A 25,457-nucleotide genomic window follows, 5' to 3' on the forward strand; every position below is an offset into this window, starting at 1 on the left:
TCCCCTATCCCCCTATCTAAAAAATAAAAATTTTTTAAAAAACAGTGTTTTGTCTTGCTCATCTGTCTTTTGTCAGTTTAATTTGCAAGCCCCATGCACTGAACATAAAAGAGTACAGGAAAAGTTTTTCCATCCCTGCAACACTTGAGTAATGGTTTATTAGTTTTATGTTTGGATTGTAGTTTTCCCCTACTAAAAGGCTAATATATATTGCCAAAACAAACAAACAAAAACCAGTAATAGATTTTGTTTTTCCACTTGGATAGTATATTCATTACTCTCCAGTGATAGGGAATCTCACTTTACAGGTGAAATACTTAAGAAATTGTGTAAGGTACATCCATTAAAATAAAAACTTCCTTAATCATACTGACCTATTAAATTTTGACAGAACTGAATGGACTGATGATCTTTTAAAACCAAAATCATCCCAATTTCCACAAAAGTTTAATTTCCCCTGACATAAAATCTAGCCATTAGTTCTAATGATAATGTGATCTTCATCTCAAAACGCTTAGAAGCCCTCACATGAAATGATTCCAGAAGGACCCATGAGATTATGATGATTCCTCCTCTATCAGGCTGCACCATATTAACACTTCCAGCTTATCAAATATTGTCAAAAACAACATCGTATGCTCAACAGGTGCAAGTGCATTCTCAAAGAGAATATTCCCAGATAGACCCTTACATGATTTGTCTTTGGGTGACTAGGATTGTTGGGAAGAGACACCAGTAAAACGACACCTTAGAGCTACACCAGAAAGGACCCTTTCAGGTCTTTTAACTGCAAATACTGCATTTTAAAATATTTCATTTATTCCTTTGAAAGAGAGAGAGAGCACATGCAGAGGGAGCAGCAGGCAGAGGGAGAGGGAGAAGCAGGGCTTCTTGATCCCAGGACCCAGGGTCATGACCTGAGCCGAAAGCAGACACTTAACAGACTGAGCCACCCAGGTGCCCTTAACTACACGTACTGCATTTAACCTCCAGGTTATGCACTCATGAGTACATGAAAGGCATTGTCAGTGATACCATAAAAAATACGTTTGTTCCTCTTCGGTGTGCACCCTGAGATGTTCTTTTGGTGTAATTAGATGGATTTCCTATGCTTGCCATATTAAAATATGCCTATACTTTTTGAGTATACTCATTCAGCCTTTCCAGGCATTCAAAGCTGAACTTCCTTGTGCTCTCATTTTATTACTATTTTGACATATTCCCTTACCAGGAGTATCCAAGACATTATTTCACTGATTAGTGCAAGGATTTATGCTCTAGCTAGGAGTTCCTGAACTAGATCATGTTATACATAATTTATATCAGACTCTGGCTCAAACAGCAAAAGAAATAGCGCAAGCATTAGAAGTATAATAGATGAGCATAAATTTATCAGATAGAAGTTTTATTTGCTCACCAGCCAAAGTTGAGTCTGGGCAATGGGCAACACATTTTATTGCACTCAATGAATACCTTAGAAGTGGAACAATCAGTTAACTAAATAGCTGCTTGCTTAACCAATATTGACGAAATTAATCCTCATGAATTACTCTCCAGGTTGGGCTTAGGCAAACGAAGAAATTGGACATACAGTGGATTTCAACATTTCTTATTGTTATGATGATCATCCTTAGGCTTTTTGCTCTCCTTCGCCACCTAACATCCAGGTTCTTTTTTTTTTTAAGATTTTATTTATTTAGGGGCGCCTGGGTGGCTCAGTGGGTTAAAGCCTCTGCCTTTGGCTCAGGTCATGATCCCAGGGTCCTGGGATGGAGCCCAGCATCGGGCTCTCTGCTCAGCAGGGAGCCTGCTTCCCTCCCACCTCTCTCTCTGCCTGCCTCTCTGCCTACTTGTGATGTCTGTCTGTCAAATAAAAATATTTATTTGACAGAAAGACAGCAAGAGAGGAAACACAAGCAGGGGAGTGCGAAAGGGAGAAGCAGGTTTCCAGCCAAGCAGGGAGCCTGATGTGGGGCTCAATCCCAGGACCCTGGGATGACGACCCAAGCCAAAGGCAGACACTTAACAACTGAGCCACCCAGTCACCCCTAATGTCCAGGTTCTCAAATGCTGCTGCATAGCCATGATCCCAAAGTTAACTCATGATCAGCATCAGAAGGAACCCGCAACCCTCATGGTCAACCCGGCTGAGTGCTGAGTGACTGAGAGGTGTAGATGAAAAATTCTGGGAAAGTTGCTGGTATCTGGTTAGCAGAGCTGAGACAGAGAAGACAGTGACAGATGTAGCACAGACACAGCCTATCACACATTGCTGGGAATTAAATTCCCAAGGTCCCCTGGGAATCCATAAACATCTACACTGGTTCCCCATCCCCCAGGACCCAGTCTGCTGCCCAAGGGCAGAACACCCCCAGTTGACCTTTTGCTGGTTGCCAGCTTACCCCACAAGAGGAAAACAATGTTCACCACTTCCAAATATGGCTGTGGTTTTCCTTCTTTCCTCTCTCATCTTTCTGCTAGATAAATCCATAGTTTGATAAAATCAATCTGTTACTCGTTTTTTGTGTTCAAGCAAATCAGTGCAATAATAATCAACAATATATCTTTGGGTCATTCTTTTGTTACCAGGTGGATTGGGGAGATCCCCAGGCCCTGAAGCCTCTACCCAGCCCATCCCTGCATGTCACCAAAGGCTTTCTTATTGCAGGAAAGACCAGACATGGTGGTTGAGCAGCACAAGTGGGAAAAGCTTATTAAAGAGAGAGTACACTCTCAAGATGCGAGAGCAGGTGAGCTCCAGGGGAAAGCTGAGCTCCCTGGGGTTTTGAGTCTCTTATCTTTCACTTACAGTTGTTCAAGAGGGGTGGAATATTTATTACTTGGGAATGGGATTTCTTGGGAGCCTGTTTCATACCTTTCCTCCTTTACTTGGTCAGGGTGTCTGGCTTTCTTTGTCATGGGCCTGTCTGGTTTGATCCAGCTCCTTATGGCTTTGTTTTTGGAATGCTGCCAGGGCAGGTCTCTAACTTTCCCAGAGCAGGCATGACCATGTTCTATGGCCTCCAGGCTTTCTGTTAAAACCTAACTAACTGGGGTGCCAGGTTAGCTCAGTTATTTGCGTGTCTGACTCTTGGTTTCAGGTCAGGTCAAGATCTCAGGGTCCTGAGATCGAGCCTTGCATCTGGCTCTGTGCTCAGTGTGAAGTCTGAGATTCTCTCCCTCTCCCTCCCAACCCCAATAAATAAATAAATAAAATTAGAGAGAGCACAAGACTGGGGGTGGGGAGGGGAAAACAGAGGGAGAGGAACAAGCAGACCCACACTCAGCAGGGGAGCCAAAGTGAGCAGCTTAACCAACTGTGAGCCACTCAGGTGCCCAACCAGGGGCTTTTATAACAAAACACCACTGTCTTTCCCTATCCCAAACCATCCCCCTCCCATACCATGCCCCATCCCATCTGGTTCCCTTCCCTTCATAGAGGCAACTAAGATTACTGGTGTCTTGTATCTCTTTCTAGAGGTATTCTAGATATGTACACACAAACACACCTTTACATAAAGTTTGCATAATACTCTGAATCTTGCTTATGTCACTTCACAATATACCTTGGAGATCTTTTTTTCACTGTCAGTCTAACAAATAAATACATAAATAAATAAAATCTTAAGAAAATGATTGCTTACTCTAACACTTGGACACATGCTATTCTAACCTCTATGGGCCTCATTTTCTTTATCTTGAAAAATGGGGATGTACACTATACACGTAGAGAAAATTAAGAAAGATCACAAAAGTGCCAGTGCCCAGCACTGCATTCTGCACATTTGCAGAAAAGCTGCCTTCCCAGGTGAAGTTGATGATGAAGGTGTTCACATCAGGCACTCTAGAAGTGTTACAGGGTCACCTGGGTGGTTCAGTGGGTTAAGCGTCTGCCTTCAGCTCAAGTCATGATCCCAGGATGGTGGCATCAAGCTCTGCACTGGGCTTCCTGCTCAGTGGGGAGTCTGCTTCTCCCTCTGCCTACAGCTCCCCCTGCTTGTGCTCTTGCTCCCTCTCTGGCAAATTTAAAAAAAAAAAAATCTTTTTTTTTAAGACTCTTTTTTTTCTCTTAAGATTTTACTTATTTATTTGTCAGAGAGACACACCGAGAGAGAGAACACAAGCAGGGTAACCAGAAGAGGGAGAAGCAGGCTCCCTGTTGAGGAGGGACCCCCAACATGGGGCTCAATCCCAGGACCCTGAGATCATGACCCGAGCCCAAGGCAGACGCATAATGACTGAGCCGCCCAGGCCCCCCAATAAAATCTTTTTTAAAAAGTGTAACAGGTAGAAAGGAGCTTACATGAAATGCTTGGTGGAATCCTAATCAATCAATTAATCATTGTGTGTGTTAAGCTCACTGCTCTGGGAAAGATACAGAAAGACAAGATCCCTTCCTTTAAGGAAACAGTAAGGGTTGTGGAGATAAAATACACATATGAACCAATACTTCAAGAATATGACCATGATGGGGGGCACCTGGGTGGCTTGGTCGCTTAAGCATCTGCTTTCCACTCAGGTCTTGATCCCAGGATCGTGGGATAGAGTCCTGCTTCTCCCTCTCCCTCTGCCACTCCCCCTGCTTGTGCTCTCTCCCTCTCTCTCTGCCAAGTAAGTAAATGAAACCTTTTAAAATAAAAACAATGAATATGGCCATGGTGGAGCTTAACGATATGAATAAACTGGGAAAGCAAAGGAGGGTGAGGGGTGCTTAATGCAGGAAGATTTAAAGGTGTGGAGGAACAGAGGCAGACTGACCTGGTCATCGGAAACCTGCATCTTAGCTCCTTCTGGTGCCCAGTCGAATTCCTCAGCATGATGTGTTACAGGTCAATAGCCTAGATTGAAACCTTGAGTGATAGAAGCACTTTGGGCCTCACTTTCCTCACCTGTAAAATAAGAATGACCATACCTACATCAGAGTAGTGTGCTTTACTCATGATATTTGGTGAAGAGCACTTAGCAGATTTAAAGCAGGAAATTTATAGTAGCTGCTATCATTGCGATTTCAGTTTCCTATCATTGACATTGCCTTTTTTTTTTTTTAAAGATTTTATTTATTTATTTGAAAGACGGAGATCACAAGTAGGCAGAGAGGCAGGCAGAGAGAGAGAGAGAGGGAAGCAGGCTTCCTGCGGAGCAGGGAGCCCGATGCGGGGCTCGATCCCAGGACCCTGAGATCATGACCCGAGCCAAAGGCAGCAGCCCAAACCACTGAGCCACCCAGGCGCCCCTTGACATTGCCTTTTTTAAAAGATTTATTTATTTTTATTTTAGAGAGAGAGGAGAGAGAGGTGGGTGAGGCACAGAGGGAGGGAGAGAGAGAGAATCCCAAGCCGACCTCACCAAGCACAGAGCCCGACATGGGGCTAAATCCCACGACCCTGAGATCGACCTGAGCAGAGACCAAGAGTCAGACGTTTAGCCAACTGCGCCCCTGACATTTCCTTTCTATTCTTCATTCTCTCACATCCCCTCTTGCAACACCCACTTTGCTCCCCCTTTCATAAAAGTTCCTTGTTCTTCCTGGCTTCTCCTTTTGTTTACTCTGTTTGTACCCTAACTCCCTCCCCACCCCACCCCCAAACACACGCAGAACTCATCTGTCACTGCCTTGCTTAGCTTTCCGAGGTCTAGATTAAATCAGGACAGTATTTCCAGCATGTTTTTGCCTTTATATAATAGTACTCTTTGCGGACAGCACTATGTCCTAATGGCTTTTGTAGGCAGAAGCCTCTGATTGGCTTATGAGGCAAGCATACTACTTTAGTAGCCTTTGAGTTTCTTGAGGCCCGCCAGAACAAGGCGCTAAGTCGTCCAGCTAGATCCCCAAAGTCGGAAATTTGGTTTCTCTGGGATAAAGGCCAAGTAGCTCCCCCTACCGTTCCTGAGTGCACTTGGCTTCTGCACTGTGTGGGTAGGGCCCTAAGAGGAACTGACCTAGGAATGAGAACCAGTCATCTAACAATCTGTGTCCATTGTGAGTCCTTCGGCATCTTGAACAATAAACGTTTGTGGTGACTGAACCCCCTGACAAGAGTCATTCATAACTCCTGGATTTATGTGTTTGGCTGGGCAAGTGAGCACAGGTACACCTGTGTAAGTATCAAGGCCCCCCGAATCTTGTACTGGGTGACTTCCAGCGTGTTTTTCAAGTTTTCAAAACCTGCGCTGACCAGGGCAGAGTCAGCTTTATCCTGGGCCCTTGTAAGAGAGCTTCCATTGTGTGGGAATGTGTGGAGATTATTTTTTTAATAAAAGCCAAGTGTTCCCTGTAGACCAATTCCTTAATTTCACAGTGAAATAGTGCCTGTGCCAGGTTTGACTTATTGTTTCTTTAAACACCGCACCTACCTTCAGGTTTATTAGTCTCATTAAAGATATTCTGCTTCTCTTTTTCACGCCCACTCCTTAAAGGCAAAGAAGGGCTCAGTGGGGGGGGGGGGGCGTCTGGCGCCCCCTGTAGAGTCCCCTTCCTCACTGCGGAAGGGGCTGCCTTTCCACAGGGGGCATCAGAAAACAAGCCAACTATCCCCTTCCAGCTTTTGCTATGGAGATTATGAACGCGTATATGAAATCTAATAACTTCGGTTATGGTTTCCAGGTAGCAGTGGTGGTGAACGGCTTATCCTGCTGACAAACGTGTTTCATGAAGATCTGCCCTTACCCCGGGCACTGGAAAAGATAAACAGGATAATCCGAAAGACTCCTATGCAGTCACAGGAACCTGGAGCCATCTGGTTGGGACAAAAATAAATCCGTGAACCTCCAGGGGACTTGGGCAACTGAAATGACATGACTCGCACAGAAGAGCATGGGGAGACCAGCAGCAGGGACCACGGAAGCCACTCTAACTAACACACATGGAGCAAAGGACTTCTAGAATAAAATGCCTTTTATTTTCTGGGACTAAAGCCCAGACAGTAACTTAAAAGTCTCCCAGCTTGATAGAGACAAATCAAAACATGAACTGATTGGAGGAAAAGCTCTTTTCTGGTACAGAAACACAACACAACACAACACAACAGAAACTAGAAGTGTCATTTAATTGGCATTTAGCAAAGAGGGCTCAGCCAAGCAGAATTATTCGGCTGCCTTGTGTCAAGATGCTCCTCTCTGAGAATTCTGTGTGGAGTTACATTTTTACATATGCTTCGGGTTCTAGATTGAGCAAATCACAATTTTGCAGTATTTGGGACATAGTCATACTAAAAATTGTTTGTTGTTTATCTGAAATTCAAATTTTACAGGGCATCCTATATTTTATCTGGCAGTCCCACTGTGACAATCAACGAAAACCACCCAAATAAGAACAACAACTAAAAAAAAAAAAAAGCGATTTATTTAGAACTTGCTGTAGCAAGGGATTCAGGCCTCATCGATTACGGTTGGCAGAGATGCAAAGCAGGCAGCAGAGTGGGAAAGTTTGGGGTTTTTTTTAAAGATTTTATTTATCTATTTGTGAGAGAGAGAGCACACAGGCAGGCTGAGTGGCAGCAGAGGCAGAGGGAGAAGCAGGCTCCTCGCTGAGCAAGGAGCCCGATGTGGGACTTGATCCTAGGACTCTGGGATCATGACCTGAGCCGAAGGCAGCTGCTTAACCAACTGAGCCACCCAGGCGTCCCTGGAAAAGTTTTATAGTGAAAAAAAAAAAAAAAAAAAAAAAGGAAAGACGTCAGGTATGCCCTGTGGAAAGAAATGAAGACAAACCAAATGAGAAAAGCAAAGGCCATTTATTCTGAGCTTCTGAGAACAAGGGTGTCATACACCATCACTTGCCTTTCAGCAGAGACTCAAAGGCAGACAGAGAAGGTAAAGCTTTCTAGTAAAAAAGAGAGAGAAGGCTCCAGGCGTGCCCTGATGGGAGGCCATTGGCATGGGGAAGCTGTAGGCAGATTAACTAGAAGCAGGGCTTCCTAGATGATTAGTTCGGGGTACATACTTCGCTTTCTCCCGTTGGTCCGAATTTAGAAGCCGGAGAATGAAGGAAGCTTGTCAGTTACTAATCAAGTCCTGGCCATTTAGGGCTGGTTGTTACAGAAGGTGTATGATTTATAGCAGGCTGGCTTCCCGTATTGTTTATTGTTGATAAGGGTCTGTTTTCCGGGGCAGGTTGCTGCAGATTGTAGAGCCAAGTTCTTTTTTTTTTTTTTAAGATTTTATTTATTTATTCATGAGACAGAGAGAGAAAGAGAGGTTGAGGGAGAATAAGGCTCCCAGCAGAGTAGGGAGCCAGATGTGGGACTCAATCCCAGGACTCTAGGATCATGACCTGAGCTGAAGGCAGAGACACCCAGGTGTCCCCAAGTTCTATTTTTATATGTGGTCTGATCACTGCCCATTTGTATATGCTGTCTCTCGGTTCTGATGGGAGGCTGTTGGTAGGAAAAGCTGGAAGTGGGCTGTGGGGCGCCTGGGTGGCACAGTCCGTTAAGCGTCTGACTCTTGGTTTCAGCTCAGGTCGTGATCTCAGGGTCCTGAGACAGAGTCCTGCCTTGGGCTCCATGTTCAGTGCAGAGGCTGCTTAGGACTCTCTCGTGCTCTGCCCCTCCCCCACCCCCAAATAAATTATTATTTTTTTATAAGCTGGAGCATGGCTACTAAGAAGCCGGATCTTATGTGATTGGTTTGGGAGGTAGATTTGGCTTTCCCTGTTGAGTACTGAGTTGAAAGCTGGAGCCAACAAGAGGGAAGCTGGCAGCTGTTGAATTTCTGATGGTTTGGGGCAAACTGCAACAAGGGTTGTGGGTTGACCTGCCATGCAGGATGCAGGTAACCTGGCAAAGGACCTGAATAGACATTTCTCTAAAGAAGATCTACAAATGACCACGAAGCACATGAAGACATGCCCAACTGTCCTTAGGAATCAGGGAAAATGCACAGTGAGATACCACAGTGAGATACCACTTCACACCCACTAGGATGGCAATAATTTAAAGACAGACAATAAGTGTTGACAGGCAGGGAAATGGGAACCTTCATACATTGCTGATGGGAGTATAAAATGGTGCAGCTGGGGTAGAAAACAGGTCAGCAGTTCCCCAAAAAGTTAAACATTGAACTGCCATATGACCCAGCATCCTGTTCTTTGGTATACACCCGAGAGAAATGAAAACATATGTCCACACAAAAGATTTGTACACAAATGTTCACAGCAGCATTATTTACAGTCACCAAAAATGGAAATCACCTAACTGTCCATCTGCCGATGAACAGATACACAAAGTGTGGCGCACCAATACAACAGAATATTATTCAGCCATAGTAAAGCACTAATACTTGGTATAACATGGTCCAACCTTGAGAACATTATGCAAAGTGGAGGAAGCCAGCCACAAAAGGCTGCATTTTGTACAATGCCACTGAAATAAAATGGTCACATAAGCAAATCCATAGAGACAGAAAAGAAGTTAGCAACGACCAGGGCCTGGGAGGAGGGGAGAATGGGCCAAATGATGAAAATGTTCTAGAATTAGTTACTAGTGATGGTTGCACATTTTTGTGAATATACTAAAAAGCACACTGAATTATACAGTTTTAAAAATGCTATGATTCTCTTTAGAGGCACGTTGTGTAGTTACCTCTTGGGATGAGAGAGACGTGTCTTCTAACTTTTGCAGCTTTCCTGAATGTACATCCTTCTGGACACCTGCATAGTATAGACCTTCTTTTGGTCTCTTGATTGTCTCGTCTTCTTCTTCAGACACACCTCCACTATCTTCTATCTTGGTACATGAGTCCATTAGTTATGACCACCAAATGCTGATGGAGGCCCAAAGAGAGGATGTGAGAAGGTACCAAGGGCCACTTTGTAAAATAAAATATTTTAAGTGATACTGTAAGAACCACAGAATATTCTCGATTTAGGAGTTAATGTTTTCTTCTTTCTTTCCCTTCTGCTTTTATCTCTCTATGGACTTGGAAAATATAAACTGCCATAGACTCTTGTAGTTTTTTTTTTTTTTTAATTAAAGATTAAAAAAATTATTTGTTTGACACACAGAGAGACACAGCGAGAGAGGGAACACAAGCAGGGGAAGTGGGAGAGGGAGAAGCGGGCTCCCCGCAAAGAGGCCAATGTGGGGCTTGATCCCAGGACCCTATGATCATTATCCGAGGTGAAGGCAGACGCCAAACGACGGAGCCACCCAGGCTCCCCAGCCTCTTGTACTTTTAATCACATGAGGCAGACCTGCAAGGCCCTAAATTGCAGCTCTAATGCCCTTTTGCTCCCTCTGCTTCACCATCTACAAATATTTAGCCCGTCTTTAATTTCTCTCAAGCAGGGCCTTCCAAAAATGACTGATCCACCAATCTCTAATAAGTTGCTTGATTTTTTTAAAAAAAGATTCTATTTATTTATTTGGCAGACAGAGATCACAAGTAGGCAGTGAGGCAGGCAGAGAGAAAGGAGGGAAGCAGGCTCCCTGCTGAGCAGAAGGCCAGATGCGGGGCTTGACCTGAGCTGAAGGCAGAGGCTTTAACCCACTGAGCCACCCAGGCGCCCCAAGTTGCTTGATTTTAAGATAAGACCTTCATGGGTTTTTTTGTTTTTTTTTAAAGATTTATTTATTTATTTATTTGACAGAGATCACAAGTAGGCAGAGAAGCAGGTAGAGAGAGGGGGGTAAGCAGGCTCCCCGCTGAGCAGACAGCTCAATCCGAGAACCCTGGGACAATGACCGGAGCTGAAGGCAGAGGTTTTAACCCACTGAGCCACCCAGGCGCCTGAGTTTTATGTTTTATCTTTCTCCCTACCACTAACATTTTACCAAAGGTCTAATATATAGAACATAATATATGTTCTAAACCAGCCATCCTCAACCCCAGATACATGTTCAGATAATCTGGGAAATGAGTTTTGAATGTTGATGCTTGAACCCCAGACCCAGCTTGATTGGTAATAAGGTGGGCCTGATAATTGGTATTTTTAAAAGTTCACCTAGACAATTCCAAGGGGCAGACAGGGTTAATGAAAACTGTATTTAAAAATAATTTATTATTTTTAAATTTAGATTTACTAAATATATTTTTATCAAGCAATATAGCTATAAAGTTCTAAAAGTCTAGTGATACTTTCTAAGGCTTTTAAAAATGCACTGTCTGGGGTCCCTGGGTGGCTCAGTGGGTTAAAACCTCTGCCTTCAGCTTGGGTAGTGGTCCCGGGGTCCTGGGATTGAGCCTCACATCAGGCTCTCTGCTCAGCGGGGAGTCTGCTTTCCCCCCTCTCTCTGCCTACTTGTGATCTCTGTCTGTCAAATAAATAAATAAAATCCTAAATAAATTACTTAATTAAAAAAATAAAAATGCAATGTCTTTTCTTTAAAGAATTTGTTTGTCAGAGAGCGCACAAGCAGAGGAGCAACAGGCAGAGGGAGAAGCGGGCACCCCACTGATCAGGGAGCCCAAAATGGAGCTTGATCCCAGGACCCTGGGATCATGACCTGAGCCGAAGGCAGACACTTAACCGACTGAGCCACCCAGGTGCCCCCAAAAAATGCAATGTCTTGTTCTACTCTTACCCATCTCTGATTCTCATTCCCCAGAGGCAACCACATTCAACCCTTTTAACTCTTTCCTTAAATTATTTGCCTCTATTTATCAGTGCTATTATTATACTGATATTTATTATTTTCAATTTTATCTATTATAAATTGACTTCCTACTATAGAAGATAAAGATCTACCTCTTTTCTTCCAGCATTTTGCACACATGCTTTGCCTTCCTCCCATCTTCCCAGCAGATTTATATCATGGTTTGGGGTTAAAGCAATAATCAGTGTTAACATAATTATGGCCACGTAAATATAATAAAATGGCAAACGTGTACCCTAACATATCAATAATTAACTTAAATATAAATAGTTTAATTATACCAATTAAAAGAGATATTAGCAGCATAGATTTAAAAAATTAATCTAATCATATACTGTCTGTAAGAAACCCACTTCAGGGACACCTGGGTGTCTCAGGTGGTTAAGCATCTAACTTTGGCTCAGGTCATGATTCCAGGGTCCTGGGATCGAGCCCCACATCGGGCTTCCTGCTCAGTGGGGAGCCTGCCTCTCCCTCTCCCTCTGCTGCTCTTCCTGCTTGTGCTCTCTTGCACTCTGTCAAATAAATAAATAAAGTCTTTGAAAAAATAAAAAGGAAAAGAAACCCACTTCAAATACAATCATATAGGTAGGTGAAAAGTAAAAGGATAGAAATATGAATATAATGCAAACATTAATTTTTTTAAAGCAGGAGTGACTGTATTAATATTAAAGTAGACTTCAGGGCGCCTGGGTGGCTCAGTGAGTTAAGCCTTTGCCTTCGGCTCAGGTCATGATCTCGGGGTCCTGGGATCGAGTCCCACATTGGGCTCTCTGCTTGGCAGGGAGCCTGCCTTCTCCTCTCTCTCTCTCTGCCTGTTTGTGATATCTCTCTCTCTCTCTCTCTCTCTCTCTCTCTGTCAAATAAATAAATAAATAAATCTTTAAAAAAATAAAATAGACTTCAGAGCAAAGATAATTACTAGAAACAAAGGATATTACATAATGGTAAAAGAAGCAGTTCACTAAGAAGAGATACTGAGGCAGAAAAAGCATCTACAAAATCCAGAACCCATCCATGATTGTTAAAAAAAAAGAAAACTCATCAAACTAGGAATAGATAAAAATTTCCTTGACTTGATAAAGAATATTTATAAAAAACTTGTAATTAATATTGTATTTAATAGGGAAAGACTGAATGCTTCTCCCATAAGATGAGGAACAAAGCATCTTTCTTTTTTTTTAAGATTTTATTTATTTATTTGACAGAGAGAGATCACAAGTAGGCAGAGAGGCAGGCAGAGAGAGAAGGGGAAGCAGGCTCCCTGCCGAGCAGAGAGCCTGATGTGGGGCTCAATCCCAGGACCCTGAGATCATGACCTGAGCTGAAAGCAGAGGCTTAACCCACTGAGCCACCCAGGTGCCCCTACCCATCTTTCTTATTCAACATTCTACTTAAAGCTGTTAACTGTGGAATAAGACAAAAAGGCAAAAGAAAAAATAGAATAAATTTTAAAATGCAGATTTTTTTTGTCTTTACTGCATTTATTTATTTTTTTTTTTTTTAACATGTAATGTATTATTTGTTTCAGGAGTACAGGTCTGTGATTCATCAGTCTTACACAACACCCAGCGCTCATCACAACAAATACCCTTCCCAATGTCCATCACCCAGCCACCCCATCCCTTTCACTCCCCTCCCCTTCAGCAACCCTCAGTTTGCTTCCTGGATTAAGAGTCTCCTCTGGTTTCATCTTGTTTCATTTTTCCCTCTCTTCTCCTATGATCCTCTGCCTCATTTCTTAAATTCTGCATATCAGAGAGATCACATGATAATTGTCTTTCTCTGACTGACTTATTTTGCTCAGCATAATACCCTCTGGCTCCATCGATGTCATTGCAAATGGCAAGATTTCATTTTTGATGGTTGTGTAATATTCCATTGTATACATATACCACATCTCCCCCCCCCTCAGGTAAAGGTTATATTTGAGAGACATAAATATAGACAGAATAAAATTTTACTTCCCCAACACAAATCTTCCACAAACCTGCCTTGTATATAAACCTATTCCCCAATATCTATGGCATTCTTCTATCATACTGATGTTGTGATGGCCTACGAAATGCTCTCTACACTTGTTGCCCCCCAACTCTGGCCTTATTTTCATTCATATATAAATTTTAAAATTATCTGCTAGTCCCCCTACACACACACCTCTTGTAGCCCTAACTGATGTCTTTCCCACTGATAAACCCCAAAAATGTCTATAGCTCTCATTGCCAGACCAATAACACCTTTTGTATCCTCCAGTCTGTCACTTAAGTCTGAGCGAGCCAATGGATCATGATGCTATTTGAGGGTCGGGAATGGGACTAATATAATTATATTATTCCCAAAAGAGCCCAGCCCCATGTTAGGACTCAATAATTGAAGTAACTCTGGAAGATTTTCCAGAGTTTAATAAAAATTAAATTCCTTGATTCTACTGAGAAAATATTGCACTCTTCCAAAAAGAAGAATGGCCTCAGTTTATACTAATTTTATACCACATCTTTGTTATCCATTCATCTGTCGATGGACATCTGGGCTCTTCCCATAGTTTGGCTATTGTGGACATTGCTACTATAAACACTGGGGTGCAGGTGCCCCTTCGGATCACTGTATTTGTATCTTTGGGGTAAATACAGTGTAATTGCTGGGTCATAGTGTAGGTGTATTTTCAACTTTTTTAGGAACCTCCATACTGTTTTCCAGAGAGGCTGCACCAGCTTATGTAGATTTTTTTAAAATGAAGAAATAAAACTATCCCTATTTGTAAAGCTCTGTATAAGTAATCCCAAGAAATCTACAAAACAAACCTTCTAAAACCTCCTCCCAGAACTAATAAGTGAGTTTGGCAAGGTTTCAGAATACAAAGTCAGCACTCAAAAACCAATTGTATGTATGTATGTTTTATATATATATACATACATACAACAAACTTGTGAAAACCAAAATTTAAAACACAGTACCACTTATGTTTGTGTCAAAGAAAATGAAATACTTAGATATACAGTTGACCCTTGAACAATGCAGGGGCTGGGGTGCTGACCCCTGTGCAGCTGAAAATCTCTGTATAACTTTTGACTCCCCAAAAATGTAACTACTAATAACCTACCATTGACCAGAAGCCTTACAATAGCATAAACAGTCAATTAACACATATTTTGTGTATTGTTATGTGTATCATATACTGTATTCTTACAACAAAGTTAGCTAGAGAAAAGAAAATGTTTTTAAGCAAACCATAAAAGGAAATACATTTACAATACTGTACTGTAAAATATCCAGATATAAATAGACCCATGCAGTTCAAACCCATGTTGTTCAAGACATAACTATAAGATCTACACGTGTGTACAGGACCTGTATGCTGAAAATTACAAAAAGGTGATGAAAGAAATCAAAGACCTAGATAAATGGAGAAATATGCCATGTTTATAGATTGAAAGATCCAAAATAATAAAGCTGCCAATTCTCTCCAAATCTATAGGTTTAATGTATTCCCTATCAAGGTGTTCTGTAGACAAGCTTATTCTAAAATTTATATGGAGGGGTGCCTGAAGTCAGTTAACTGTCTGTCTTCAGTTCAGGTCCTGATCCCGGGGTCCCAGGATGAAGCCCCGTGTAGTGTAGGGTTCCCTGCTCAGTGGGGAGTGTGTTTCTCCTTCTCCTTTTGCCCCTCCCCTACTCATGCTCTCTCTCCCTCTCTCAGATAATTAAATCTTAAAAGTAAAATAAAACAAAATAATATTTATATGGAAAGGCACAAACCTTAAGATAGTAATATTAAAATAAAATTTTAAATAAAACATACTTAATTTTTAATTTAAATTTAGTTTTAAGCTAATTTCAAAATATTTAATTAAAAATAAAATGATTTTTTAAAAAGAATAAGTTGGGAGGGATCACTCTACCTGATGAAGTGCTTACTACATAGCTATAGTAATCAAGGTAATTACTGTATTAACAGAGATACAGATATAATCAATGGAACAGAATCAAAAACCCATAAATAGACCCACACAAATAACACCCAACTGTTTTTTGACAAAGATGCAAAAACAATCCAAGGGAGGAACCATAGCCTTTTCTTTTCTTTTTTAATATTTTACTTATTTATTTGACAGAGAGAGATCACAAGGAGGCAGAGAGGCAGGCAGAGAGAGAGGGGGAAGCAGGCTCCCCACTGAGCAGAGAGCCTGATGTGGGGTTTGATCCCAGGACCCTGAGATCATGACCCGAGCCAAGGGCAGAGGCTTAATCCACTGAACCACCCAGGCGCCCCAACCATAGCCTTTTCAACAAATGGTGCTGGAGCAACTGGATATCTACAAGCAAAACAAAACAAACGAAACAAAACAAAAAAACCCTTAACCTGAACCACAAACCTTGTACAATTAACTGAAAATGGATCATGGAGTTAATGTAAAATGTAAAACTGTTTTAGAAACAAGCTTTTAGAATCAGAACATAGGAAAAAATCTTTGGGACCTCAGACTCAATAAAAGTTCTTAAACTTGACACCAAAAGCACAATCCTTAAAAGGAAAAATTGATGATTGGACTTTATCAAAATTAAAGACAGTTTCCATTGAAAGACTCTGTTAAAAAGATGAAAGATGGGGCACCTGGGGGGCTCAGTGGGTTAGGGCCTCTGCCTTCAGCTCAGGTCATAATCCTGGGGTCTTGGGATCGAGTCCCACATCGGGCTCTCTGCTCAGTGGGGAGCCTGCTTCCCCTTCTCTCTCTGCCTGCCCCTCTGCCTACTTGTGATCTCTCTCTCTGTCAAATAAATAAATAAATAAATACATTTTTTTTAAAAAAAGATGAAAGATGGGGTGCCTAGGTGGCTCAGTCATTAAATGTCTGCCTTTGGCTCAGGTCATGATCCTAGGGTCCTGCAATGGAGCCCCTCATCGGGCTCCCTACTTGGCAGGAAGCCTGCTTCTCCCACTCCTTCTGCTTGTGTTTCCTCTTTCGCTGTGTCTCTTTCTGTCAAATAAATAAATAAAATCTTTTTAAAAATAAATAAAGTGTAACTATCCTAAATACCTAGTATAATATTTTAAAAAACAAAAAAAAAGGGATGCCTGGGTGGCTCAGTTGGTTAAGCGGCTGCCTTCAGCTCACATCATGATCCCAGCATTCTGGGATCGAGTCCCACATGGGGCTCCTGCTTCTCCCTCTGCCTCTGCCTGCTACTCTCTCTGCCTCTGTGCGCTCTCTCTCTCTCTCTCTCTCTCTCATGAATAAATAAATAAATAAAATCTTTTTTTAAAAAAGATGAAAAGACTTGTTACAGACTGGGAGAAAATATTTGCCGGCCCCATATCCGACCAAGGCCTTCTATCTAGTATATATAAAAACCTCTCAGAGTACAACAATAAAAAGCAAACAATCCACGTAGGAATGGCAAAAGACATGAACATACATTTCACCAAAAAGGAAATATAGATGTTAAGCAAGTATCTGGAAAAATGTTCAACATCACTGGCCATTAGAGAAATGTAAATTAAGACCAACATGTGGGGCGCCTGGGTGGCTCAGTGGGTTAAACCTCTGCCGTCGGCTCAGATCATGATCTCAGGGTCCTGGGATCGAGCCCCGCATCGGGCTCTCTTCTCAGTGGGGAGCCTGCTTCCTCCTCTCTCTCCGCCTGCCTCTCTGACTACTTGTGATCTTTGTCTGTCAAATAAATAAAATAAAATCTTAAAAAAAGAAAGACCAACATGTGCTATCACCAGGCACCTATTAGAACAGTTGAAATAACAAAATAGTGATAAATACCAAATGCTGCTGAGGACACAGAGAACCTGGATCTCCACACATTGCTGGTGTGAATGTAGGATGGTACAGCCAGTTTGGAGAAGGGGCGGTGATAGAGTGAATGCAAAGAGGTAACATGAAGGGGTTCTTCGGTGGTGATGGACCAGTTCTGGATCTTGACTGTGATAGTAGCATAAAACTACACACATACACACAAATGCAGGCTTTTTAATGGTAAAAACTGAATGAGGTCTATATTCTAACAGTAATATACCAATGTCAGTTTCCCAGTTTTGATAGTATACTATAGCTAGGTAAGATGTCACCATTGGGAGAAGCTGGATGAGGCTGAGGTTATCCTATTTTTGTAATTTCCTGCAAGCCTATACTTATTTCAAAATAAAAAAAAACCTTTAAGAAATCTATTACCCCTCCCCAAAAGTCTGCCCCTTCTGACCATTAGGCTGGGCTTCCTGTGACCTAAGCTGGCCAGTCAGCATCAGCCTCCCTCTTAGGCACAATATTTGGATAAAGAGAGATCACATTACACAAGTCAGCCAGTCAGAGTTCCCCTTGGGAACTTTCTTGCCAACTGAGGAAGAAAACATGAGGAGCCCTGATAATGCAATTTGAGCCCCTAGATCCAGCTGTGTCTCAAAGCATAGAACACTGCATTTCCCAATTGTGCAAGCTAGTAAATTCCTCTAAAAACATCAGTGTATGATAGGGAGGATCCAAAAGGCCAGCAGTCACAATAATTACGAACTACAGTTTTTGCCTTGTTTCTGTTTCCTTCTATCAAGTCACTCTGAGTCTCTGAAAACATGGGCTAGAAATTGAGCCACATCCATTAAAGAGCTTAGATGGAAATAATGATGGTGCAGTTAGCATCCATGTAATGTTTGAGTGTAAAAATTTTCTGTGAATGCCTGAAATTATACCACAAAGAAATCTCCCTACCCTGTGCAGATAATGGGCCCCTCTGCCAATGAAATTCATTTCTGCTTAAGTTGAATGCAATAAACGCATAACACAAGGAAGCAGATGGAAGATCAGAGTCAGAAGTTAAGTCAACTTTTCCAGGTGTCAAGGAAGAGAATTTTAGAGAAATATAAAACAGATCTGAATCAAGTAAAAGGTGTTTAACTAGAGAAAAATATCCATATGGAAGATTATTATCTTGGGACAACAAGACAGCCTCAGTTGCCTAGGTGACTCCCACGGGAAGATGTTAGCCATGTGGCTTTCTTTATAATCTGGCAGGATAAGCTATTATCTCCAGGGTCTGACATCAGGAGCTTCATATAAATGGCCCTTATTTGCCATCTTCCAGGGCATGGCAACATAAGTTCAATTAAGACAAGCCAGGGCCAAGGGGTGCCTGGGTGGCTCAGTGATTAAGTGTCAGCCTTTAGCTTGGGTCATGGTCCCGAGGTCCTGGGATCGAGTCCCACATGAGGTTCCCTGCTGCTTCTTCCTCTCCCACTCCCCCTGCGTTTGTTCTCTCTCTCGCTGCCTCTCCCTGTCAAATAAATAAATAAAATCCTAAAAAAAAAAAAAAAAAGACACGCCAGAGCCTAGAAGTAGACTCACTAAACCCTTCTCACAATGGAGCTGGCTCACCTTCAGATGTGGAGGCCAGGTGAATATAATGCCGAAGAGTTGTGTCAGCAAATGGCAGAGGGCAGTCCAGGTCAGTAGTTAGGTGAGTTGGGTGAGGTGGCAGAGAAAGCTCCAATTTGAAGTGCCAAGCATTCTACCTAGTTCTCAGGGTGTAGTTGTGTAGTTCAAGGAGCAGGCTACATATGGATGTGACTCTAGGAAGTCTAAGCAGGTTGTCAGTCAGACTTGGGGGCATCTTACAACAGGGGGCAAGACTATGGGTACTGGACTGGCTATGGTAACCAAAACTTGATTCCATGGTAGTCAGTTGGGGAAAGGTATTAGGACATACTGGAAAGAAATAAGCACAGAGCTCTAATCTGAATTAATCCAGGGGAAGGGATATACCATCATGACAGATACTCAGGCTAAAGAAACAGAACAGAAGCCCAGTTCTGTGAAATGGGCTAAAAAGACCAAGAAATCAACTTAGAAGCAAGCAGAGAGGGGCCTGTGTGGCTCAGTCGGTTGTGTGTCTGCCTTCGGCTCAGGTCATGATCCCGGGGTCCTGGGACCTGGCCCCAGGTTGGGATCCTGCTCAGCGGGGAGTCTGCTTCTCCCTCTTCCTCTGCCTGCTGCTCCCCCTGCTTGTGCTCTCTCTCACTCTGTCAAATAAATAAATAAAATCTTAAAAAAAGAAAAGAAGCAATTTCCACTGAGAACAGATAGCATTTGTAGAAAATGAGGTAAGATTTAGCTTCTAGGTGGAAATTGAGGGGCCCCTTTTGGGGAAAAAAGGGGTACTAGTGACTGGGAACCCAGCTAGGAACATCAAGTTACCATCCTGAAACCTCCCTCAGGTCTATGTATGCCACTATTAAAGCTGGATTTTGTTTTTAGCAAAGGGCTATTCCATTCCTTTTAAGAAAATTTTCTATTAGTATAGGTGTCATAATTTAAATGGTTATCAGCCATTTATACCTTAGTATGAATTTGCTTACATTTTTCCTTCCTGAAAGCAGGTTTTGATGGGAATTGGAAGAAATTATTCTATAGCAGAGTCTTACTGAGAGGCTATGAGCCAGGCACTGTGCTATGCACTAGGGATACGAAGATGAGGCAAAGCACATACGCTTCATCTCTGAAGAATTTTATAAGCCTCTATATTAAAGTTGGGAAGGAAGCCACTAAAGGAAAAAATATGTGCAGGAGGAAATTTGGGTTGACTATAAACAAATATTTTCTTATTTTCCAGTGTTTCCAAGTATGACTCATTTCTCCATGGAAATCCCACAAATGAGCCTTGCCATTTTTTCACAGCCCTTAGCACAACATCCCTAATTCTTCAAATAGCATGAGGGCTTCTGTGTCCATGCTTACAGTCAGGATCAGAGATGCTGGGAAGATCATTTTGTTCCACCTACTTGGATTTATTGACAAGGAAAACCCGGTCCAAAGAGATAAAGCAGCCAGAAGAAATCATGAAGGGAGTTCATGGCAGAAGCTCATGGATTTCCCAAAGCCTCTCTTTAGAACCTTCTCAACTGCATCATAGCATCTCCTAACAATAAGCCAGGAATGCTGTAATGACAGAGAAACCCCAGATCACTTGTTTTCCAATGTCTACCACATACACTTCAAACCCTCTGGCCTGGCTTTCAAAGCCTTCCGCTCTCTCTGCTCTACATGACTGCACTACTTGATCTTTCATTACTCATCCACTTCAATTATTTGACTCTTATATCACCTGTGCTTTTCTATTTCCATGCCCTTGCCTATGCCCTCCTTTCCCCCAGATATCCTGCTACCACCATCTCCAGGCAAAGAATTCGTACCAATTCTTCAGTGCATCCCATTCAGAAAGACATCCACAGTCTCACCCACCAGGGAGTCATCTCTAACTATCTTTGTGCTTGTACCATTCCAATGGCTCTTACCACATAGTACCTCAGATGTATTTTGTTAACTGTCTTATCTGTCCTAATGAAAGACAGGGACTCTAATGCATATCTGGAACTCCTCCAGAATTCCCAGCACGGTAAATTCCGGGCCTCAAAGATATCTGATAAATGAATGAATGAATGAATGAATGAATGAATTGAGCTGAATTGAATTGAACTGAATTAACTTGAATTCCTGTGGTTGACCAAAAGGTGGAGATCAAATCACAGCAATGCTGTTTTAAAGTTTAGCCAGGCTGGGACAGACGAGATAGGCAAGAGAAGGAGAAACTAGAAAGAGGCTGCAGAGGAACCAATTAAGGGACTGTGATTATCATGGAATGAGGAGGTAAAAGTAGAGATCCAGATGGTAGAACTGGACCTGGACAGGAGATAGCAAACTAAAACACATTGCATGCAAGTCGAAACATGAGGCCTGGAAGAGATAAAGAATAAAGTTTTAATTTGGGAGACAAAACATAGAGATGCCCTAGACACAAATAAGCACACAGCAACTGCCAAACTGTTTCGTGCTTTTCTCCATTTTTTTTTGGTAGTTTTATGGTTTTATTAACACAAATATGAGATGCACATGAGCTATCTATTCATTTCTTCACTGCACAGCGTGGCATTGGAATTGGTGAAGCTGATGGACAGCTGGGCTACTCTTTCTACAGTGGCTTGGTGGTTCTTGGAGGAGACATTGTGAGCAGCCTCGGCACAGTAAGATTTGTTGCACATCAGCAGCACCTGAGATAGATTAGGAATTTCTGGAAGCCACTGGGCAGTGTGTGCTCTACTTTCTTGTTGCTTCTGTAACTGATGTTGGGCATCAAGGTCAGGCCCTTGATTCTTCTGTGCCCTATTGTCAATGCCTCTGAGTTTCCACCAGTTGCGCTTAATATTGACCTATCAGTCTGACTGGTGCCGGATGAACTCTTTGGTCCTCTTTTTGTTGTTGATGTTGTTGTTGTTGTAAGTTTGAGCCCCATGTTGAGTGTAGAGATTACTTAAAAATAAAATCTTTTTAAAATAGATTTTATTTATTTATTTATTTATTTGACACAGAGAGAGATTGAGATCACAAGTAGGCAGAGAGGGAGGCAGAAGTGAGGGGGAAGCAGGCTCCCCATTGAGCAGAGAGCCCAATGCAGGGCTTGATCCCAGAACCCTGAGATCATGCTTGGTCCCCTTTTTAATGATCTTGGGCTTCACAAGGGTTCTGAGGGCAGCCATGATACCAAGTAGGAGACGGCTGCCATCTCCACAGGCAGCACAAAGGAAGAGACTGCTTTCCTCCTTTTTGATTAAAGTTGTAAGATTAGCTAATAATCATTCATTTTTTTTTTAATTTGTTGAAAGGTCTTAGAAATCTCTGAGGCACAGAAATGCAGGCTGTGTCCCCAGGAACTCTGCCCCGCACCTCCTCTCTCCCCACACCAGTGTTCTGTGGAGACACTTTTCCAAAGAAGACATCCAGATGGCCAAGAGACACATGAAAAAATGTTCCATATCACTCATCATCAGGGAAATACAAATCAAAACCACAATGCTATGTCACCTCAGAGCAGTCGGAATGGCTAAAATTAACCAGTCAGGAAGCAACAGATGTTGGCCAGGATGCAGAGAAAGGGGAACCCTCTTCCACTGTTGGTGGGAATGCAAGCTGGTGCAGCCACTCTGGAAAACAGTATGGAGGTTCCTCAAAAAGTTAAAAATAGGGGTGCCTGGGTGGCTCAGTGGGTTGAAGCCTCTGCCTTCGGCTTGGGTCATGATCCCGGAGTCCTGGGATCGAGCCCCGCATAGGGCTCTCTGCTTGGCATGGAGCCTGTTCCCCCTCTCTCTCTGACTGCCTCTCTGCCTGCTTGTGATCTCTGTCTGTCAAATAAATAAAATCTTTCAAAAAAAATTTTTTTTTAATTTAAAAATAGAGTTACCCTACAAGTCAGCAATTACACTACTAGGTATTTATCCAAAGGATACAAACAGAGTGATCTGAAGGGGCACAAGCACCCCAATGTTTATAGCAGCAATGTCCACAATAGTCAAAATTATAGACGGAGCCCAGATGTCCACTGACTGATGAATGGATAAAGAAGATGTGATATGTGGGGAGGGGGGTGTGTATGTGTGTATATTATATTCCATTACATATACGGTATATATGTATAGAGGTGGTATATGGAATATATATACATATAAATACACACAATGGAATATTACTCAGCCATCAAAAGAATGAAATCTTGCCATTTGTGTGATGTAGATGAAACTAGAGTGTATTATGTTAAGCAAAATATGTTAGAGAAAGACAAATACCATATGATTTCATTCATATGTGGAATTTAAGAAACAAAAGTGATGAACACAAGGGAAGGAAAGGAAGAAATAAAATAAGATAAAAACCAAGACAGAGGCAAACCATAAGAGACCCTTAACTCTAGGAAACAAACTGGGTTGCTGGAGGGGAGGTCGGTGGGGGGATGGGGTAAATGGGTGATGGGCACTTGTTATAATGAGTGCTGGATGTTCTATGCAAGTGATGAATCACTAAATTCTACCCCTGAAACTAATAACATACTATATGTTAACTCTTGAATATAAATAAAATCCAAAAATAGTAAAAAAAAAAAAAATAGCCCAAAGGTAGGTGCACACCAAATGGCCAATAACTGATAAATGGATAAACCAAATGTGGTTTATCTATGCAATGGAATATTATTCAGCCTTTAAAAAGAATGGAGTACTGATACATGCTAAAAAGTAGGTGAACCTTGAAAGCATTATGAGAGAAACCAGTCACAAAAATCACAAGTTGTATGATCCCATTTATATGAAATGTTCAGAACAGGCAAGTCCATAGAGACAGAAAGTAGATTAGTGGTTGCCTGGGTTGGTGGGGAATAAGGGCTGACTTCTAATAGGCATTAAGTTCTTTCAGAGGGGACAAAATTGGTCTAAAATTAGATTGCAGTAACAGTTGCTTGACCTTGTAAATACATTTAAAAACCACTTTTCAAAGGTGAATTGTGTGGTATGTGCATTACATCTTAGTAAAGCTGTCTTTTTTATTTTCCAATTTAAATTTTTAGAACCTCTTACTCTAGGGCAGTGGTTCTCAGTGGACAGCAAGGGGATGATTTTGTCCCCCAGGTGCCATTCGGCAATATCTAGAGACAGTTTTGATTGTTCACAACCTAGGGAGGTGCTCCTGGCCTCTGGTGGCTAGAGGTCGGGGATGCTACTAACATCCTACAAAGCACAGGACAAGGCCCCACAACAAGGAAATATCCGGCCCCAAATGTCAATAGAGATTTGGCTGAGACACCCTGATCAAGGGTGAAAGTGCTTTAAAATAAAAATGACCGGGGGCACCTGGGAGTCGCGGTCATTAAGCATCTGCCTTTGGCTCAGAGTAGGATCCCAGAGTCCCAAGATCGAGTCCCACATCAAGCTCCCTGCTCAGCAGGGAGTCAGCTTCCCCCTCTGACCTTCACCCTACTTGTGCTCTCTCTCTCTCTTTCACTTGTGCACGTGTGCACGTGTGTGCACACGCATGCTCTCAAATAAATAAAATCCTTAAAAATATAATTAAATTAAAATGACTGTTCTTAGTACTCTCATCAGGGTTTGTTGTTGTTGCTCTTTTATGGCATTTGTTACCGACCGTCACCCCCATATACCTATGGGGCTCAGGAGTTGCCTTACATGTTTTGCAACTGGCCTCTCGGGGGTAAAGCAGCCATTAGGATGCATGAATTCATGTTTATAGCAGTGATCAGCTTCTCCCCTCTCATAATGGTTGGAAACCTCTTCAGGATTAGTCAGAGCTCTTGAAAATAGTTATGCAACAGTTTTTCAAGATAGTTATCATTCTACAAAATGGAGATCTTAACATTCTAACTAAAGTACCTAATTTAGAAAGTAAGGAAACATCCCTATGTTATAGTCTAGAGAAGTTAAATCTATGCTTTCAAAAGAGACCTTACATGAAATGCATGCATGAGTCAGCAAGTGTATTTAGCGATATATATTCATACAAAAGATGCATTATAAAGCTAGAGGAAGTGGCAAGGCCGGACAAGTTATTCACCAAATGAAGGCCAGTGCCTACGGAAAAATTTTGTGACAGGCAAGTTAAAGTAAGCTGAGGAAAGCCACAGGGCCAGCCCTCTACAGGCACACCTTGTTTTTTTATTTGTTTGATTGTTTTTCAAGATTTTATTTAATTATTTATTTGACAGAGAGAGAAAGACAGCGAGAGAGGGAACACAAGCAGCAGGGAGCTGGAGAAGGAGAAGCAGGCTTCCCGCTGAGCAGGGAGCCTGATGTGGGGGCTCGATCCCAGGATACTGGGATCATGACCCGAGCCTAACGCAGACGCTTAACCACTGAGCCACCCGGGGGGCCCCTGTTTGTTTGTTTATTAAAGATCTTATTTATTTATTTATTTATTTGTGTGAGAGAGAGGGGGAGAGAGCGCACAAGTAGGGGGAAGGGCAGAGAGAGGGCAGAAGCAGATTCCCCACTGAGCAGGGAGCTGGTGGCAGGGCTTGATCCCAGGACCCTGA

The 25,457-nt window shown here is 42.2% G+C and overlaps 1 long non-coding RNA gene across 5 annotated transcripts in view; it reads right to left on the minus strand.

Moving 5' to 3' along the window:
• Window positions 1–25,457, minus strand: part of LOC309856675 — a 156,531-nt gene that overhangs the window by 124,775 nt on the left and 6,299 nt on the right. For 4 of the 5 annotated variants that reach the window (XR_014307300.1, XR_014307301.1, XR_014307302.1 and 1 more), the window contains exon 2: window positions 4,759–4,889. The exons of the other annotated variant lie outside the window; for it this stretch is intronic. This is a non-coding gene — a long non-coding RNA (uncharacterized lncRNA). The remainder of the gene's footprint in view (window positions 1–4,758; window positions 4,890–25,457) is intronic. 5 annotated transcript variants of the gene reach the window in all.

The sequence above is a fragment of the Mustela nivalis genome (assembly GCF_964662115.1).
Source record: "Mustela nivalis genome assembly, chromosome: X".
In the NCBI taxonomy this organism is placed as follows: Eukaryota; Metazoa; Chordata; class Mammalia; order Carnivora; family Mustelidae; genus Mustela; species Mustela nivalis.